The sequence below is a fragment of the Neopsephotus bourkii genome, unplaced genomic scaffold (genome assembly GCF_033783945.1).
Source record: "Neopsephotus bourkii isolate Nb327-2 ecotype Australia unplaced genomic scaffold, CSIRO-AGI_Nbou_v1 NB_620, whole genome shotgun sequence".
NCBI classification, from domain to species: domain Eukaryota; kingdom Metazoa; phylum Chordata; class Aves; order Psittaciformes; family Psittacidae; genus Neopsephotus; species Neopsephotus bourkii.
Window position 1 is genome coordinate 2,575,461 of NW_026901120.1, and position 21,400 is coordinate 2,596,860.

The window sequence follows — 21,400 nt, forward strand, 5'->3', positions numbered from 1 at the left end:
AGCTGAAGGCAGGATTAGGGCGGATGGCAATAAAGGGTGAGCACGTGGAGTCGAGTGCCTTATTCCTAAAATCTCCTCCGTTATTTTGAAAGCAAAGTTAATGAAAATTTTTCCCACCATAATCCTCCTCAGATCTGGGTTTGATTCCCCCTTTAATCATAGCACACCCCATGGAAGACCCTGCTGGTTTCGAGAAATGCGAAGGCAAGGGGATATACGTGCATTAGGAGCACTAAACCTCAAACCTTTACAGGACTCTTCTTGTAGAACCTCAGAACATCTGTTTATTTTATCACGTCCAATTGCCATGGAGATGTGAACACCCTGTGTTATTCACAGGAAGATGACATAGCTATTCTTCTGCAAACCAGAAATTGCTTTTTAAGTATTTCCAATCATAAATCAGGAAAACACCCAAAAATCCACGTTCCACCCATGGCCCAGAATACCACACCCTATTCTGTCCATTTAAGAGACATGCCTATGATAACCTTCAGCTCGATTAGGACATGTCCTGCACTGAGGACATCAACAGGGCAGCTTGTCTTCAGACCTCTGCTGCTGCTACAGCCTTTCTCTGAGTAATAAAAGGGTTTGCTTGGGCAGCCTGGCTGCAGAAGTGATGCTCATCCTGGCAGAAAGCATTTCTCTGCCTGAATTCCAGGTATCAGCTGTTCACAGCACAGCCAATACACCAGAGCGACCCACCAGACCATGACTCTTCTTGTTCAGCCTGTCTGGGGGACAATTAATGCGTTTAAAGGAAGAAGACCATTATGATTGCTCTCTGAGTGGAGAGCCACTAATGGAACAAAATACATGTGGTTATATGAGCCAGACTAGAGGCTCTACCCTGCATTAAATCTTCTGACTGATTATTTTAGCAATAATGTCAGAGGCCCTGGGATTTAGCCCCAGAGTACAGTCAATGAGCAACCCCAGTGCAGACCTGCCCATGTGTGGCTGTCCCGTGATTTCCCTTTCCATTTCATCCACCTACCAGCATTTTCCCTCTGCTTTGCTGGCAGGAATATCAGTCCTCTGACACCTGCGTGTGTATCCAACACCAACAGGCAGGTGGGCTCTGCCTTCTCCCCTGGACAAAAACTATTGGCTTTGCTCTTTGGGAACATAGCTCCTTCAAAATATGTGGAAAACAGGCTACAGATTGCAAGTTCCTCTGCAGAAACCTCATTTTTATGGTTTCCTTTCACACCTCACTCTGTTATCGCAGCGTGAGTTCTGTCCTTCTATTTGCATTATCTAAAAAGTGAATGTCCATCTCTAAAACCAGCAAACCCAAGCATCACTTTGTGTGTCGCTGAAGAATGAGATCATGTTGACGGAAGTACCACCAGTGATGGCTGCACACACACCAGCCTCTAAGGGAACACCAACACACTGCTTTGAAGTGGCTTTGTGAGCATCAGTGGGGGTGTATCACTGCTGGGTCCCCTCATCTATTTGGATAATTAGAACTCAGCTGTATCGGGAATTAATTCAATGCCTCCAGCTCTTTCAACGTTACAAGGACAATTGCCAGGCACAAGGCTTTCCTTTATAAAACATAGCTTTAGTCTCATAATCCCAGCCTGATAATTCACCCTCCAGCTATTTCCCACATTTTATGATCAAACCAGGCTTTCAATTAACTCGTCTTATGGATCAGACGCCACCTGCAGATACAGATACAAACATAAAGAACGGAAGGCTGCTCAGAGGTTGGAAAAAATCTCACACTTTATCACTTGTTTAAATGGAGCCAGCTCAGTGGAGAATGGAGGCTGCCGCTGAAGGCTCTGAGGGGGTGATGTTCAGCTTTCTGTGCATCCACCATTTATCACATCTCCGTAAGCACTGGCACTGCTGACTTCTATAGTACTATGGGACACAAAAGGGATTATCCTATAGAAAAGTGACTTGCTTAATGGAAGAAGACTATAAACATATTTATACATGTTTATAGTCTTCTTCCATTATGGATCCAATGGATGTATAAACATCCATTCTAAAATATTTTAATGAATAACTTCAAATCCTTTTCAGATTGTTCTTCTACGGGATCTTAGCGATCATTGCCCTTCTTATGCTGCTGGTGGATAAGAGGGAGCTCCCCTCTCTTACACCTTCACACCACTGGGAAATCTAAAATGACTGACTAATATTATCAGTATAAAACTACACATTGCAGAAATTCCAGCTGATATGAAATGCTGCTGACTTATCATGCTGCAATTTCCACTGGGGGAATCACACTGAGATACAGTGGGGTTTGCACAGCATTAGCTGTTCCTCTGGCAGACCCGGCTGGGGGCATTGCCAACTGAGCTCATTAGGGCCCTCAGTGGTAGTGCAGGAGGAGAATTGCTTAACTCTATGAGATAACTTGTCTGTTCTTCTGGGAGGGAGAGCAGCAAGAGGTTTCACAGGGTTTCCAACATGCAGTGTTGTGTTTTCTATTGGAGCTCGGTCAGCGGCTCACAGATGTTTAAGGTTCTATAGACTACTACTAAGTAGCCTGGAAGACATCGTTGTGTCTGTATTCTCTTTTGCAATCTACATATGCAAAATGTGTATAAGGGGCCATGTTTCCAGCAGAAAAAAATGTAGGGGGTCTGCAAGTGAAAAAGGGTTGAAACCCATCTCTCTGCTGTGACTGCAGGTCATCACCACAATGCAAAGGACCACATGGATCTGAACCCTTGCCTGCAGCTATGCCAAATAACCTGCCATGAAAAGGTGACTGCAGTCAAATCACAGAATCATAGAATGAGGGATCTGTGCATAAGGGAGAATTCACGTCATTCTCAATGGGATTCTTGAAGTAGAGATAGACCCAAATTAGCCCAGAACTACCTTCACACACAAGGTTTCAAGCTGTTTAGAATGTAGCGGAGCCTTTATTCTTGTAATGTTCTGGCACGGTCTGCAGTAATTTCCCAATAAGAAATTGGGATGATTTTCATGCCTTGCTTGGCTTTCCTTTCCAAGACTCCCAAGAAGCAGCAGAAAAAGAATACAGGCCCTCAGGGGTGATGAGGGTGCCTTGCTGAGCCCTGCACTGCTCCAGCCAGGCTGCTTTTGGCACAGGAGATGGCCAACACGGGACACCCCCAGGGCCACCTGAGGACCTTATACCCACTCGTGTCCACAGGGACTTGGGGGAGAGTTTTCTTCATACAACAAGGGGTTTGCAGGTGACAGGAGCTGCCTGGAAGCCTCCAGTGGCACCGCTGGGTCCCTGCAGAGCTTTGCTTGGCTTTGTCCTGAGTTTAACCCAGCAAAACTTGGCTTTCTCAGCTCTTAGTTTTGTATACAGGTGGGTTTGGTGCCTGCGTGCCCCTGCCCTCCCTTTGTGGGTAAATCCAGGTACAGTGTGGGGCGGGAAGGTGATGGCTGCCAGATAATCCAGTTACTCATCTCAGGCTCACCTCCACTTGCACATGTGAGGTTTGCTTATAAACAGCATACCCAGGCCCAGCAGTCACAATTAGACCCAACTCAGGATCCCGCTGTGCTAAGCAGCGTGTTCTGTAGAGCTGTAAATTTGTAAATGCTGAGAGCCAGGAGGATGGATGGCACAAAACACAACAGGGTTTGTAAAACCTCTAAGATTTGTGGGTTTTTTTTCCCAAATAAACACCAACTCTGCTTCTTTGGCTTTATGCTAGGTAACCACTCATCGGTTAAGTAGCACTGCAGCAAAAATAAACATGAAAATGGGATCTGAGGGTAAGGAGTCTTCTGAGTGAAGGGCAGGGAAACGAGCTACTAAAGCCAGGAAAGAGGCAGAGGAAGGAGCTGCCACGTCGACAGCAAAGGGCTGTATCGCTTTCAGGGCAGGCACAGTGCAGGGGAGGAGGAGGTACAAGACAACGGTGAGGGAAGAGGGAGGTCCTGGTTTACAAAAGCCCTTGCAGGTGGGTTCACACGTGCGTGAATCAAAACACCTCCAAAGATTTCCTAGGAACTGAAGGAAAGGCTGTTGGTTGGAAAGCAGGTATTTACCCCCAAATCATCTTACTTTTAAATGAGATGGAAAAAAGAAAGAAGGACTTATTATTCAGTAATAAAATGCTTGTAACAGGGTCATAAAATCCACCCAGTTTCCCTACAAAGGCAGCTGTGATAACAAGTTGCTTTTCCTTTCCATTTCTTACAAGAGACTGAATGACTGTAGAGAATCGAGCGATGTGTGTAGTGCTCTGCTGCGTGGCTGGCACAGCCGAGCTGAACTTTTTAAGGAGCGTAATGTCCTCTGTGGGGAAGCTCTGCATTGCTTCACTGTGAGTAGAGCCAAACCACAGGGCACGCCAGCCTGGTTCCTGCTGGCAGTGGTTATTGGAAATGAGACTCCAGGATCATCAGGACACTGCATGATGTATGACACTGGGCTTCTACCCTGTACCACTTTGCAAAAGGCACAGGAAAACTGGTTTCTAAAAGGCAAACAGTGCAAATAGTTTTATACTGTTTCTTTTTTAAATGCTTGTCCTCTGATTCAGCTTCTTCAGTCTTCCAGATATGAGCATCCAGGATACGTTCTTATAGATGCTTGAAAGTGAGAAGTTGTCTCTTGGAGTTACAATAGCTATCTGAGGGAACGTTGCCAAAGAGAGACAGCACGTTAAAGTGCCCTTTCTAATATTGTTAAGTGCAGAAGGACCACCTGTAACAGAGTTATCACCATTTCAATCAATTGAAATGATGCTATAAGAGCAGCTATCGATTAGAGGGAAGAAACAGATTTAAATGAGCAAAGGCAAAACCAGTGATGCCTTTGAGCTAGTGTTCAGTGTGGGTTTTTGTTCACACCAAACCTCTTCCACTCCTGGGTGCACCCAACCCTCCTCCTATTTTCTGGATGCAGTTGTGCCTACTGAAGCTCTTTACCCCACAGCTGGTAGCTGGATTAGAGCACCTGTGCTGATACAGAAACCTCCTGATGAATTCTGTGGTCTGGGTTATGAAGCAGGCAAAAATGACAATTGCTTAGTTCCCTCTAACGTTTTCAAACCTACTTTCTGTATGTTACTAAGCTACGTATGAGGCAACCGACCAATTCAGACTGTGAAAGGCTGGGATTTGTGTGTTCAGCTGTTACGTGTGATGTAGGAAGGAAAACATCTGCATCAATTCAGCCACCTCTGTGAGCAAAAGCGTAGATCAGACACTATGGAATGAGCAGAACTTGTATTAAAAATCTGAGGATTAGGTCATTTCTTATACAACCCTTTCTATCCTTTAAAAATATGAAGCAATCCTTTTAATCACTAATCTTTCAGAAAATAACCCAAACAAATAAATCTTTTACATCTGCCTACACTGGTAATCAGAGCTAAAACTAGAAATGCCTTTTAAACACTACTTGGTTATATGAAACATCACTTTTCCTGTGCATTGAGGTAGAGCAGCTGCAAAACAAAGGTCTTTTATGGACAAGCAACAGGCCTTGAAAATACTGTCAAACGTTTCTCCTGCCAAATAAGAACAGTTTTATACCACATAACAGTGTCATGTACCCAACACACCCTATGATGCATGAAGCAATACTGCGTCACTAATGAAGTTACTGGAGGCGATGCTTGAAGAAGTAATTTTTTCTAAATATGCTTTTTTTACCCCGCATTATCTGCTTTTATATCTGACCTGAAGAGGTGGTCTGACAAATCTCATTTCCTTTCAGCCAGTCCAGCACGAAGGAGTTTCTTTTATAGAAGCACTTCAGTGTTTCCATGAAATGGCTTTTTTTTTTCTTTCCTAGAGGCCTTTATAACCATGCAAAGCACTCCATCACCTAATTTTAAATACACCAGCAGTTTCAGTGAGACCAATGAAATTATTCACATTCATTGCATAAGCACCAAAATGCTTTGTAGGGCCATGATGAGCAGCTACAAAGTAAGTACGAAGCAGACCCTTTGATCTGAAACTACACATCCTTACACTTGGAAAAGAGCAGGATTGAGGCTGAAGTCTGCTTTTCAGTGATAACTGACAGAATTCCTGAAATCTCCCATCAAATAAAAAGGTATTTTTGCAGCTTGACTTTATTACTGCTGGGGTCTGGAGCACATCTCCCCTCTGCATTCCTGCATGCTAATTGCCTCCACTCCCCCTTGCCGTCTCCAGCCAGGGCTGCTCCTCCATCGCTTCCAACTCTTTCATGGTGTTGAGCCAGAAGGTTACTTCACCTGCTGTGTTGTATTCTGATTTTCTTCATTCAGTTCAGCATTGGTGACATGCAGTTTGCAGCAGGGCCAGTGTGTTCCTTCAGGCTGTACAAGCCCCCATGGAGGTACACTAGAAGAATGCACGGAATACAATCCCTTGAACCATTCTGACCTCCACGAGCATCACCTCAGCACCACAAACATATAAGTAAAAGCTATTTAATGTGAGAAAAACAAAGGCATGGCCTGAATCTCTTTGGGCAGATCTTCAGCTGAGAAGGCTCTTTTCTAACAAAACAAGACTCACAGGATCTGGCTTCTGTGGAGTAAATGGCAACAGAATCCTTTCATAGAAAGGAAAACATTTTCCTTCTGGCTGGAGCATACTAACCCCAGAAATCTATAATGGAAGCTTTAAGTACATTTTCAGTTTTCCCTTGTTGAGATCCACTTGAGAACACATCAGATTTACCGTTTCCTTGGAGTTAAACATTTTTCAGCTGAAACCTGCAGACATCAAAGGTCAGTTGATGGATTGTTATCAGGTTTACTGGAGTTTTCCACGGGACTCTCCCAGCAGGGTACTGTATCTCCACCGTATAGGGTGGAGTTGCTCTGATTACTAATGTTCTCCTTAGCCCCCATCTATAGCTAACGGCAGACAGTGTGAGATACCGGCTGCCTTGGCCAACAGCCAGAGAACTGAACCTGTGACATCCATAGCAAAAAGCCAGAGCTGCAGGAGCCAGAGCTGATGTACAGCTTTGCTAAGCTAGTGAAGCAGACAGCCTTTAACCTGCTCACCCGTCAATAACAATATAAGCACTATGTTCCTTGGCAAAATTAAGTGAAGCATCCCTTCACTCCCTAGGCATGCACACTTTCTCACTTTGGCTAGAAAACAATGTCAAATGGCAGTCAAGGGACGTGTTTAAGTATCGTACCATGTGGACAACCACCAAGGGGAGTTGAATGGCAGAGCTTCCCAAATCAGAGAAAAACACATGATCTCAGCTGAACTTTCAGACTGAAGTCCCTGAATGAAGCTCTGTGACTTGTATCTTAGCAATTTTATTGTTTTTTCTTAAAGACACAGCTTAGAAAATAAGTTAAAATCATTTACACCACCAAGAGAGATTGTCCCAGTCCCACCTTAATGGTAGTGGTTATTCACAACACAGGTCCTTCTGCTGTGAGCCATAAAAGACACCTTACGAGACAATGAGTTTGTTTAGTAAACCATAGTCCAGCCCCCCATGCCATCAGCCTCAAGGATGAGAAGATGGAGGGGACATTCAGGTTTTAGATCCTGTTTACAGATCTGGGTACCATCCTGCACATCCACATCCTTTCTACAATTAATAGCATGTTCCCTGTGGTACTGAAATTAATAAGAGCAAGCTGAGCAGCCTGTCGGGGACATCTCTAATAGTGTGAGCCATCTGCACTCCTACAACGGGTGGTTCCTCACACGTCACAGCAGTGAAGGTTACTGGCAGGACACCCAGTCTACGTTAGGACTTGTTCCCAAAGCTTCCCTATCATCAGGTCCTGAAGGGAATTCTACTTTACAAACACTGATATTTCTGCAAGCACCACCCTTCAGAAGCAGCATGTTGCAATTACATGTCATAACCTGGCTGAGTTTGACCAGTAACTTCGGATCAGATACTTCTACATTCACTTTCTTAAGAACAAATAAGTAATCATTGGCAATCCTCCTTCTCCTCCACTTAAACTGTGTCCTTCATAGGATGGTTTACTACCTAGTCAGTATTTTTTCTGTAAACTTTACAAAAAGTAACTTAGAATCTTGCAACCTCATTGAGGAACCGTTCCTGCTGTTAACATTTACCCCGTGATTTACCAGCTGACTGGGACATAAAATGAATATATCCACTTTTCTGGAAGAACTGGGGTTTGGCTCAACTACAACTCTGGAAAACAAGACTGCAGTGATAATGCATCTTCTAGGTTATCCAGATGGGAACTAATGAGGTTTTACTGGTAAAAGTTTAATCGAAGAAGGTGATATTGCCACATATTGTGGCACCTGAGACAGCTTTGCACTGAAAAACAGACATTTTGACTACAGTGCATTGAGAACTAATTTAAACTACATGGAACAAACTTCTGGAAGATGTAGAGATCTGGCCAGTTCCTTGGAGAACTGTTACTTGTTCTGCATTAAAGTTGGGAACAGGATCCCAGCCTGCTGCTGCAGAAGCAAAGTTCTGGCTTGTCAGAATCAAGACATAAAACCTCAAACACAGCTTAATTAGTTCAGTCCTGAAAAAAACCTAAGCAATTTAGAATAAGCAGGATCAAGTCGGATCACATGTTCCTGTGACAGCATCCATTTCCTATCGTGGAAAATGCTGGCATTTCTGTTCTCACAACTATAAATACATATAAATAGATTAGATTTAAATCTATCTACAACCAGCTACACCTGAAAACACATGCCATGTAAGAGGGTTAAGCCTCCCAGTACACGTCAGCTGTGCTCTGGCCCAGGTCTGAGGAGGAAAGAACTCAGTCATTATCCCAGTGTCCAAACTGCAGATGTTGTTGTCCAGATGTGGGCGCTTTTAAGGGCAGTCTGAAAGCAATTACAAACCCAGTCAAATGAGAAACCTGAGGTTAGATCGCCTTAATTTCATTTAAGATGTTTCACTGAAGCTCTGCTTTTCACAGCAGACTGTCATAACATGTAAGTTAATTATGAAGTCTAGTTATTAAAAAAATAAAACAAGTTTGCTCCTTTATTGGAGCTGGAATATTTCCAAAGTGAGCAGTAATCAAAGTGTCTACTAAATAGGTTGCGGGATGAATGTATTCTTGACATGTGGAGTAAGTGGGCTGAATGCTTCAAAGCCACATCTGCTTCTTTGTCCAGTCCTATGCAGACGTTCTCACCAAGCCAACCAAAGCAGCATCTTAACACACACTTACAGGAATACGTGTCCCAAATAGCCTACATTGCTCCTGTTGATGCACAGCTCATAGGGAAGAGGGCTCTGTCCATTTTATCTGCTATCTGGAGGGCAGACTCAACCAAGTGGCCAGACTCTGTTTGAAACAGTGCCCTGGCTGTCATCACAGCTCTAGGGTGAATTCTGGGCTGGAAGGGGCTGTTTCCTTCCAGCAGCGCTGCTAGCTGGTGCAACCAGTTTAATTTGGTTTTCCATGCAGGAGCACAGTCTGAGCTCGCTGCTGTTCCCAGCCCCAGTGCTCTGCTGGCTCAGCACTACCTGCATGCTTCTGCAGCAAAATTATCCCACATGGCATCATAGAGTCAAGCCAAGACAAGCTCTTTTGGTAACAGCAAAGGAGCTCACAGTGGAAAAGTGTCTCTAGAAATGCCAGAGAGGAAGGGAGGGGCTTTAGCTTTCGTGGAAAACCAGGAAAACTTGGGAGCAAGCCAGGTGCTCGTCCTCCTGTGCAAGCAGCCTTTCCGACTCCTACCCCTTTTTATCACACAAGATGAAGCTTTGCGAAGCCTAATTCTTTATAAAAACTAAAAAGTGATGAACATGTGCTACCACCTGCTGTCCATTATTTGCAAGAGCAGGCTCTTAAGCATGGTCTGGCACTGGACGGTCTCTCCACAGCTCGGGCAGCACTGCAGACTGATGCCCCACGCAGGCGCCAGCACATCAAGAGTAGCTTCAGTCTGTGGAGGGGCCACGCTAAAGAGAAGTGTTGAGTTGTTGTTGAATTACGTTCTGTAAAGAGTAACATCAAGGAGAGAATTAGGAGATGAGGCTGAAGGGAATGTCAGAAAGGTGCCCAGGCAGGAGCAGCTTCATGAGAAAGTCAGATCCATGGATGAACACGGACGTACCATGATGGAGAAACAGCAACAGCCACAGCCTGGGTACTCTCCTGGGGTCCATCATCACTCGCTGGCACACCACTGACAGGCTGATGCTGTTATAAACAGCCACCATGGCGAAAACCAGCAAAAGATTCACTGAATAACTATGGGTTTAAATAGACAAATTTCTGTCCAGGTCACTTCACCTCCATACATCCCACCAGGTCATCGACTCCAAACTACCAACACAAGATCTGAAGCAGTTAATCACCTAAGGTTGGCAAGATTAATGGCCCTGAGCTCACAAATACAAAGAATGTATTTAATGGCTTTCTGTTGCTGTGGTGAGCAAACAGTGTGCCTGGCACAGGAGGCAGCAAAGGGCCAGGCTCTTCCTGTGTTAATGTATTACCTTTAATTATTGTAAAATAAAATGGAGACCAGTAAAGTCAAGGTACTCCCCATTCACTGCAGCCAGAAGACTCCCAGGGATTGTTACCTTCCCAAAGTCCTAATTAACAGGGAATTAAAGGAGAAAAAAGATCTGGCTCTGATTGTTGTAACCAGAACCACACATCCTGAACCCATGGTTACACATAAGATCTTAGAGAAAAAGAATGGAAAAGACTTATGGACACATCAAAAATCTACTTTAATCCTTCTCAGCCTGTGCAGAGGCTTCCGTGTTTGCAAGGGCCCTGAGTCTTTACATCTGCTTCTTTTGCAACGTCACTGGTACCACTGCCCCACAGCACCTCTCATCCAACACCCTGAGAACACCTCCATACCTAATTAATCAAGCACATTGTTTTACAAAGGTTAAATTAACTAATCCCTCCCATACACTGTTGTATGGCTGAGGAGCAAACTTCAAACACCGGCTCAGCACAGAACACGTTACAGGTTTGTCTTGGACAGTCGATGCGCTCAGCTGTGCTGGCAGAGATCACACACCGAACATTTATGGCCATGAAATAGGGAAGGATGTTGCCTTTTCCGGGAACATGTATGGAAATAAAGTGTGGATAAATTTAATTAATAACTTACCAAGATTAATATTTTGATCAAGTGCAGCAGAGACTTCATCAGTAACTTCCCAGGCTTTCCTAAGCCTGTCACAATTTGCTCTGGAAGCAAACCTCCACTGTGCTGGTTTGGAAGCAGTCATTTCTATAAGCACTTTTACCCCAATTTTATCTGAAATAATTTCTGTTCAGCCAGCGTGCTGGAGCAGTAACTACCAGGGAACAGAAAGGCCAAGCCAGCATCTATGTGAACTAGAAAGGCAAAAGGTATTCAGAGAAAAAGCAAAAAGAGGAATGAGTTAACGGCAATCCAGGCTTCACAAATATTTCAAGGGCTCTTCTCTTACTTTCTACCCGCCATAAAGAGAAGAAACAATCTATGGGGAAATAAAAATGAGCAAAGGAAGAAAATCTCATGTGTGCTAAACCCATTTTCCTCAAAGCCCTGATGGCATTTCTCTGCCACAGCACTCCACATCTACCCATAGGCTTGAGCCAGCCAGCGGATGCTGGGTTACTTCACTCTCATAGCATGAACTTGTACTCCTTGCTATTCTCAATCTGTCACATTCAACAATCACATGCAAAAGTGACTCAGGCTGCCAGTTGTCTCAGTGTTGTGCTTGTTGAGCATTTGCCAGTTCCTCAGGAGCAGGCTTGATATTGAGAGCCACACTTCAGGAAACGTGATTTAGCCTGAGTCTGCTGCATTAGGCTCAAAGATTTTGACTTTTGTCCTACAGTTTTTGTTCTTTTTTTTTAATCTCACAGCCCAACAATTCTGGACACAGAGAAACCAACAGCAGGGCAGGCCGGTGGCTCGCCCAACCTGGCATTTTGCCCTCTTGAAGGCATTTATTTTAAGTGTCTAATATTTCGGAAGGAGTGGAAAACCCTTAATGCACCACATCAACCACCAGCTGCAAACGCTGGACAGATTTTCTCCCTGTCACCTGCAGTGATCACCTGAGAAGCAGGCAAGGATTTCCATCTTTCTCTGAGCAAATGCCATTCTGTGGTGCAGCCCTTTAGACAGTGCAGCTCTAGACACTGAGTCACCTTCTCCCCTTTGCATCAGTGAATACCTTGCATTCGTTCAGCTCACTGAGGTCTCCTGGTCCTGGAAACAAACCTCTTCCAGTTTCATAATCTCAGCTCCAATGCTTTGCCTTCAAAGCCTCAAAAAGGAATTACAGCCTCAATGATGTGTAGTTGTAGCCTCAGACTAACTATAGGGGCAGCTTAGGGTGAGCAGCTAACACACATATTTCCCTGTGCTTATTTAGGTGAATCCTACTCCTAGAGCAGTGGAACCAGCTCTGCAGAACACAAGTGATCTAAGATGTAGCTCCATGAGAAGCTGCAGAGATTTAGTATTTAATCATTTTGGCTGTGTTGGGGTTTTACCCAATATTTTGTTGTGTCCCCCCTCTGCAAACCTAAGGTCCTAAGGAAAGTATTTTATCAATGCAGATAATACAGAAACATCCACACTTAACTACTAGTTTAATTTATCCACTCATTTTGTATTTTTTTGTAACTACCAATGGAAAAAATAATATTAGTGCCTATAACAGCCTCATGATTAAAGTGTACTTTATAAATTCAGTGGAGGTTTTATTTCCCCATTAAACACTGTTCTCAGCCGAAACTCTTCAGATGAATGAGGACATTTACCATATTAGAAATGTAAAACAGGTAGCAAAAGGAAGACTATTTATAACTGTAATTGGAAATTGCATGAATTCACTGTTCTATAAGTAAATTTGGGCCTAAGGTTTGATGCAAGAAATAAGAAAATTGAAGAGACTGATCCTAAAATCTTCACACAACCACTTTATTGTTATTCAAAGTTATTAAACTGAGTTACTCATTTACAAGAAGTACACAATAAATCACTCATTCCATCTCTCAAATATCAAAAGTAAGGTCATGGGAATGACAAAGTTTGCAACATCTTCTAATAATGTAGCAAATGGACTTTATATTCAAAAAGCCCTCATAACTTCTCCCAGTTGCATAGATAGCTGTCTGAAAGCATACGGTTTGTGTAAAGACTGCATATACCATATGCACATATCACTTCACTTGCCACTGAAACAGTTGTGTCATGGGTGGAATGTGGCAACTCTACCCACACACGGTAATGTGATACAACAGATGAAGATAGTGGAAAGCCGTGAAACTGCATGGAGAAATTTAAGTAGATTGAGTCCATCTCTGCTTCAATGGGAATTAGATCAGGCCTCAAATGAGAATTTATGCATGACAGCTGGATTAACATATGTATTTCCTGAAAGACAGTACCTTTATAAACTGAAGAGTTCCCTAGTGTCACACTGGAGCATTTGCTCATTTTTTATTAAGAGAGAAACCATCATTTTGTAATTCATGGTAATTTCCTCCAGGACATAGGTCTCCTTCATTATCTCTTTTGAGTCCTGATCCTACTTAATTTGCAAGGTATGCGACTGCAGCGGAGACAGCTTAGTGTATATTTGAGTTATAGTACCCATATATCCTGGTTCATAAGCAGGAAACAGTGCAAGCATGAGAAGACCCAATTAAGTTAAAAGTTCAGCAGTCTTCCATGTCACTGAACTATCAGGCATCAAATGATTATAGTGTCACTGCATGTTCTTACACAAGAAAAACCACACACCCTCTTTTTATTAAAGCCATGCCCAAGTGACAGTACCTTGCCCGTCTGAGCCACAGTGTGGGATCCTGGCACTCCTGAAGGCTGGAGCATCTGAGCAGTTGTACCAAACTAAATCAGACATGCAGTGCCACGGCAGGGGGAAGCTTTACAATGCAGGAGCACAGATGGGATCAGCTTGCAAGTAAATATGTTTCTGTTGCTGGAGAAGCAAGACTGAATACAGATGGGGAAATAAGATGCTGACAGAAGAAGGGAAAAAAACCCGCCAAAATGGGTACAAAGAAGACACTTTAGAAAGGACCAAAAAGATGGATAGATAGCTTGAGCAGCTGGCCTTCCACTAATGTGAATCCTTCCATCTTACATCAATAACGCCATTATTTGGCATTTATCCTCTCAGTTGAACTCCATAACTGGGCATTCAAGTATTTCATAGCAATTTTCACTATTCACTCACATGCATAAAAGCTTGTGCCATGAAAGGCTAAGCTTTGTAAGCTCCTTTTGCAGTGCTCTGAATGCAACCAAGAGCTCTGCCCATGTAATGAATGCACGCAGGTTGTACCTTCTACTTTTTCTTTCATATCATTAACTTATTTTTAATGTGAAAAGATGGTCATCTTCTTGGAGAAAGGTCACCAAGAGTTGGAGAGGTGATTCTAGAGATAAAAATGTGTAAGAATCAGCCTAAAAAATAACAATGAGGAAAACCACATCATAGTTCATGAGTCCAGCTTCTTAATAGTGTTCAGATTTTAATATTTGATTAGGACAAGTAAGAATTATGGTCTTCTTAGATCTGTTACTTCACTACTACAGTATAGCACAAATGCATACACATTAATGACTAAATGCCCTATAGACCTGCAAGCTTAAAGTAGAGAACAGGATTCAGTACATATTTTAAACTGTTACCATCCTGATAACAGATCAAACATCTAAATAACTTTAACAGCCATTTCAACATGGCACACAAGCACCTCAGGTGGTGGCAGAGTTGAATAATAGCATCCATAACTGTCAAAAAGGAGTTAGAAATTCTTCTCTCACCATGGAAGTCTTCATACTAAATGCAAATATTTCCAGAAAGAAAGCTTTTGATCATATTCAACTTCTTTTTAAGTACTTAGACCATTTTTGTGTAACAATGCATATTAAAGTAACACTAAGGCTGCAAAGCTCTTACCTACAAATTGTGGCATCCCAGGATTAAAATTCCTTAATTCAGCTCTGTTGTGGATATGCATAAAGGGAGTTTTCAATTATCTTTTTACGTGCAAGTCTTCTGGAAACCACTGAACTCCATTCCATGCAGAGGAAAGCAGGAATATTAATTGCCTCAATGCTTTTTGATGGGGCTTTCACTGTAGTTTTAATGCTCAATAAACATCAAAGATTTATTGTTACTCTCTAACTGTGACAGAAGATGCTCTTACATTCACTCAGTAGATGGAGAACAGGCCATAAAACTTAAGGCTGAAATCATTAAGCATGCAATGATTTCAGATGTGCAATACGAGTGTTCCACTATGAGTGCTCCAAGCCCTCATTTTTCAAGCATACCTGTCATTGTAGGAATATCCCATGTTCAGAGCAGTGATCCCACTGCTCTCAATAGCTGTGGAAGTTCCCCTGCAGTTCAGATCCTGCCTCTCTACCTGGATATATTGAACACGCAGATCATAGTTAAGCTCTGTCCTCCTACTGGGACGACTCTATTCCTGCCAGTTACTCCCTTCTTTCTTCCACATTATCTCCCCTGCTTTGCTATAACTCTGCTCTCCTCCCCTGCCTCATTTCTTGCCTCTCTTTACATTGGGCTTTTCACATTTCCAGAGGGAGCAAAGAGCACTGGGCCTTGCCTTGCTCACCTCTTCTGTAAGCCCAGACATGAGAGCTTTCACGAGCCATGACAGCTCTGCACCTACTCTCTCTCAGGATGGGTGATGTCTTCAGCTCATCCACCATGTATGACCCATGCAGGATGAAGACTACATCTTTTACCACAAAGAACTTAGAAGACAAATAAGCCTCTACTGCACAATCTTATGTAGGTATTTCCAGAGTGTACCTTCACCAAATTTGGCAATTTAAACAAAACAAAATGTACCATAGCTCAGCCACAAAGACAACTCTTTACCACAGGTTTCACATCCCTCTGTCAGTGCATGGTGGCAACAGGATCTCAAAAGAGCTGTCAGCATTCATAAGGTGGACCAAGTAGCCCTCCTTAAGCCTGCTGAGGCAACTTGCAGCTCCTGCTTTGGATGTATGCATGGAGGGGAGACACAAGGGTGCTAAGAGGTTTTAGCCACTCACAGCAAATACTATCTTCATGTGTAAGGCCAGGAAGGTTGTCATTTTGTGGACACAGGGTTGTGTGTCAAAACCAGCATTTGGCCCAACTGAAGCCTTACTGCACAGCACTAAAAGGTTTCAGGGTTAATGAATGAAAGCTTACAGAGTATGGTAAATTTAACACTGTGTTTTAAGAGGTGACTGAATTTCTGATCTGATCTGATTGCCTGTAAGAGCAGGACTGTCCCAAACTTGGGATAATGGCACTCCACATAACACAGTAGCTCCTGAGATGTATGGAAACTGCCACAGGCAGGTAAAAAATTAATGGGAAGGGCTCTTCTTTTGATTGATGAATCTGTGACCTTGAGCAACAAGAGCACTTGCACCAAGTGTATCTGCCATGCGAGACCGACAAAATGAAAGAGGCTCATGTTACACTCTCAGATCTCATTAAGCACCCAGACCAGAAACACTGATACTGGCACTGGCCATCTGCTCCGCTGTTTGCCTGGTTACAGGTCTGATAACACTTTCAGGGAGCAAAAGTTAATCATACGTACAGATGAGCAGCAGCACTTCTGCACAGGAAATGCAGTGGAGCGTAACAGTTGCTAAATAAAACCCCCACATACCTGTTTTTGCTTTGCTCTGCTGTCTCAAACCACACAGGCAAGCTGGCAGCTCAAAGGAAACTGTTGACATAAAAAGCTGTATCTTTAGACTCTTCAAATATTGCTGGTTTCCTTAGAAATACCCTGTGAAGTTATCATAAAGTTAATTAACTTGAAATCTGCCAAGTTGCTGTGATCTCCTGTTAGTCTATATAATGGGCAATAATACAGAATTATGCTTTAATCACTTTAAAATCATTTTCTCTAATGCTCCTTCTGGCTTATCTCAGTTATTTGGTATTTTCTGCCATTTGTTCTCCACTTGCAGGCCCCCACCAGTACACCCTTCCAAGTCTCCTGTAATATTACCCCAGCATCCATCCCTAAGGAATGAATTTTCCCTGCAAGCATTTTTCGAGACATCAAGAAAAATGATCAGCTGAATTTTCTTTGCTGAGCAGCAATTCCTGGAAAATCCTGCAACGTATTCAAAGACTTTCCTACTGCTTTTGGAGAATTAGCTCCGGGCGAAACGATAGAGTCTATTGAGGCCATATCTGACCTAGAAAGTATTAACTGAAGAATGTGCGGGACAGCTGGTTATCGGAAAGAAAAGACACGCAGCACAGGAGCACGACATGTAGAGCTACTCGAGTGAGTTCTGAATGACTGTCAGCTCTGCAGAGCCAGCCAAGCCTGGGAAGCGGATACGGCGCTTCTGCCAGAGCCATGCTGCATCCCGTAACGGAGCTAGCTCAGATATCTGTAGTGCAGGACTGTGCCATGCGGTGAGGGGATAGTTTATCATCCGAGAGCATTTCGGATATGTGATATGATAAGGTTGAACAGAAATCTGAAGTATAGCAGGATTATTTCCAACAAAGTGCCAAAGGGCTCAACCTTCTGACAGAGGACATTTTGCAGTTGCGTTTGGCACGGTATATGCCAGGGGTATCTTTTTTAGAGCACTGCTTTTTACAGTTGTTGGTGTTGTTCCTCAGAAGTATGACCAGATACCACCCTCCTTTTTCAACCACAGGCTGCTTTGGGTTGGAAGGAACGTTAAAGACCATCTAGTTCCAAACCCCTGCCTGCCATAGGCAGGAACACCTTCCACTAGCCCAGGCTGCTCAAAGCTCCCTCCAGCCTGGCCTTGAACACCGCCAGGGATGGGGCAGCCATCACATTATCATGTTCAAATAGAGCATGAGTGCCATTTATTTCCAGCTATATATCTGGTTACACCTAAACAGATGAGGCCTCAATTCTTACTTAGCTTTTCCAGTTCAGAAATAGGGTTGTGTATGTGAGATAATGTCTTTATTATTCCTTTCAATGAGGTGGTGATAACCAAGCACACATTTGCTGCCACAACATCTTAACTCTCTGAAAATCAGAGGAAACCCTTCATTTGGAAGCCACTATTAATGATTTTAGCCAGTACTACACCAGGGGTGGCACTTCACCACCCATCACTTCACCTAGCATCTCTCATCTTACTGTAAAGTATCACTGTACAGGGACAGTAATAACAAACCAGGAACTTCCTTTATTTTTCCAATTATCTTGGTACACATCCATTTATCAGTCCAAGGGAGAAGATGATGAGAGCCGTACCCTGAGCTTCAGAGAGGCGCTGATGGCAATTCTGGTGGCCATTTCATGGTCACCCCTGTTCTACTGTCGTATTAAAGACACGCACATACAAAAGAGACTCTTTCCTGCAAAGCGTTGGTATCACACCTCCTGCATTTTCCCTGAGCGCATCCCCTGCAAGTTCGAATTCCTGATCCAGACTTCTGCAGGAGAATTTAAAGTTCTTTCTCAAACAAGTGCCTATTTTAACCAGGCTTCCTTGGTCTCCCGCTGGAAACCGTTTCCCCGCGATACACCATTTATACCAGTTTCGTGTTTGACGATGCAGCTGGCGCGTTGCCTGCACCCACTTTTCTGCCTCCCCCGGACCTCGACGTACACCGAAACACCCTTCCAATGGCCTCCCCCAAGCCTTTATCCCCCCTATGGCCTCCCTGCCCCTCCCAGCCCGCCTCCTGCTCCCCTCTAGCCCAGGGCTCCCCACCGCGGCCGCGGAGCGTGCGCGGAGTGCGGGCGGCCTGGGCAGGCGGGGCGCAGGGAGCGAAAGAGGAGGAGGGAGAGGGAGGAGGAGGAGGAGGAGGAGGAGGAGGAGGGCCGGCAGGCCCGCCCGCCCGCCCGCCCGCCCGCAGCCGCCGCTAGCGCCGCCATGATGCTTGTTTGCTTTCAATGAGTGTGAGGAGGAGGCGGGGGGGAGCTGCTCTCCCGTCCGGCCCGCGGCAGGAAACAAAGAGCCAGGCAGGCGGCGGAGCGAGGGCGGCGGGGGGACGGGGATGCTGCAGCCACAGGTAGGGGCGGCCCCATCGCGGGGGGCGGCCTCGGAGCCTCGCCTGGAGGGGGGACACACACGACTCCGGCCCCGGGGGGGGGCGGGCAGCGCTCCGCGGGGGGCGCCGCTATGGGGGAAGGGAGCGGCGGTGTTACAACGGGCAAAGCCTCCCTCGGAGTTGGGCAGGGGAGTGCGACCCCCGCCCCGCGTCGTTTGGGGGTGTCATGAGGGGGTGAGGCACCTCGGTGTGAAGGGGCTCCGTAGAGGAGGGGGGTGTTATGGGGTGCATTGGAGGAAGCGCTGAACCCCAGGCAATTGTTGCTGTGGGGATGCCCTGGGGGGAGGCTCCGCTCCCGGGGGAGGCGGGTGGGAAACGCTTGGGATGGAAGAGGGGAGCGGCGGGAAAGGGGGGGCTCCGCCACCGGGAACTTGCCCGGCCTCGTACCCCGGCCGGAGGCCCGTAAACACCCACCCGACGTGCGGGAGGGGGCCGGGCCGGGCGGCGCCGCGCAGGGAGCCCGGGTGTGTTTGCATCGGGAAGGCAATTAAGCGAAATTAGTGTAATGGCATCTGGAAGCCTGGAGTTTTTTGTGCTGTTTTGGGTTTTTGTTGTTTTTTTTGTTGTTGTTTTGTTTGTTATATTTTTTTCCCCCTCACTGTGCAATTGAGTTTAAAATAATTAAACAAAGGCAGAGGGAAATGACATCAGGCTGGTTAATTGCCCGACCGCCCTCAGCGCACGGTTTCAACACCCCCCCCCCAATCCGAAGGCCACTCAGGCGCTCCCGTAGTGCGCACCCCGCGGGCGGGCCGCGGTGCCTGTCAGCAGAGCTGCCGCCGGCGGCGGGAGCGGAGGCCGCGCTGGGGCCCGGAGCGGCCTTGGCTCGTTCCGGCGGAGGGAAACGGTGGCGCTGGCGTAAGGCGTGATTGTCAGCGCCGGCGGCCAATAGGAGAGCGCGGGAGGCGGGCCGCGCGCCGGCACGTGAGACCGCGGGACGGACGCATGCAGGGATAAACAGAGGGGAATTGGGGCGGGGGATGGCGGCGGGGTGCGAGAGGCAGGTACGCGGTAATTAAGCTAATTAGGGGGATTTTTTTTGTTGCTGTTGTTGTGGTGGGTTTGTTCGGCTCGGATTGGTGAGCAGGGGCTGGAAGCCTGGAAGTGGTGCGGGATTCCTGTATCGCGTGCAGCCTGCGGGCGCTCCCGGCCCCCACATCTGCCGTCGTGCTCGCAGGACAAGCTTCTCTCCTTTAGAGTTTTATGGAGAATTTTAAGCCTGGGATCAGACAAGGCTTTAGAAAAGTAGGTAACTGTGCACCTTTCTCTCTTGGTAAGCTTTTAGATTGTGAGCGTGTGTTTTGTCAGCTAGTTTTGCACAAACTGGAAATCTGTGTCAAAGGTACTTTGCTTTGTGCAATATAAGGAATATATTCAGAACAAATACTGTAAAACAAAGGGTTTGAGCGTTCTTTTGTGTTAGTTTAGTTTGGTTTTGTGTTTTTTCTTTAATGCAAATATCTAGTTCCACAGACACATAGAAAATTATTTTACTGAAATACACACACTTTGTATTGCTGAAAATACAGTTTCGCGGTTTTGTTATTGAAAATACAGGTTCACAGATGTGTGTTTGCTTAGCAACGAGAGTTGCAGCTCATATGGGATTTTTTCCTTTGACTTCTGGGACTTATTTTCTTAATCTAGATTTCGCCACAATGGGCAAGTAATTCAGAATTCAAGGGATTAAGAAATACCTGTGGTATTTGTCTGGCTTAAACACGAAGATGTGCAGGTGTTGACTGGTAACTGTATTGTATCTTGCCCTTTTTTTTCATTCTAGAGCAGGTCTCATAATTGGGAATTTATCAACATTTCCACTGGGGTAATTTTACAGGATTATCCACCCTCTGTTCTTCCTGCTGGTTCATCTGGACTCAGTGGAGTTTGCTGCTCGCAGTGAAGCCTTCTGTGGGGGTTTATTTATGCCATTACTGGAGTCCTTTGCATTTGGATTAACTCTTTGTTCCCTTGTCATCTGAATCGCTTGGATCAGTCCATTTATAGAAAGGATACTACCATGCATGTCTTTTCTGTTTGCATTTTGAAGTTGAGCTCTGAGTTCGGTCTTGATGTATTCAGGCCTTTTACTTTGCTTGAATTTTGGAGGAAGAGCTGAAATGGAAAGATGAGACTGTGATATTGCACAGGCAGGTAAATACTTCCGATGTTTTTTCATGTGAAGAGTTGAGAACATTCTGTGAAGAGTCAAAAATTGAATGAGCGTAATACCTTTCAAAGTAAAAGTAAGATCAGGCTGTACTAGACATTAGGAAGACATTCTTCTAAGCGTGGTCATAATGGAAATCACTGTCTTTAAAATGGTGTTGAGTGCTCTCAAGTCTGAGCAAACTAAAAATTCTTTCCCAACAGATGAGCATAAGCATC

The 21,400-nt window shown here is 44.9% G+C and overlaps 1 protein-coding gene and 1 long non-coding RNA gene across 6 annotated transcripts in view; one reads left to right on the forward strand and one right to left on the reverse strand.

Moving 5' to 3' along the window:
• Positions 1 to 12,835: 12,835 nt before the first annotated feature.
• On the reverse strand, positions 12,836 to 17,678 carry LOC133211551 (uncharacterized). Its single transcript, XR_009725225.1, has 3 exons — positions 16,614 to 17,678; positions 14,867 to 15,058; positions 12,836 to 13,879 (listed from the first exon to the last, which is right to left on the reverse strand). It is a non-coding gene; the product is annotated as an uncharacterized LOC133211551 (long non-coding RNA).
• Positions 17,679 to 18,409: 731 nt separating this feature from the next.
• The window catches only part of CNOT6 (CCR4-NOT transcription complex subunit 6), a 30,273-nt gene continuing 27,282 nt past the window's right edge, over positions 18,410 to 21,400 (forward strand). The window contains exons 1-2 of one of the 5 annotated variants that reach the window (XM_061352086.1): positions 20,052 to 20,257; positions 20,801 to 21,166. The gene's annotated coding sequence lies outside the window, so the exon portion shown is untranslated. Of the gene's footprint in view, positions 18,564 to 18,795; positions 18,974 to 20,051; positions 20,258 to 20,800; positions 21,167 to 21,400 lie in introns of those variants that run through there. The other 4 variants (XM_061352088.1, XM_061352089.1, XM_061352084.1 and 1 more) reach the window with 4 other exon arrangements.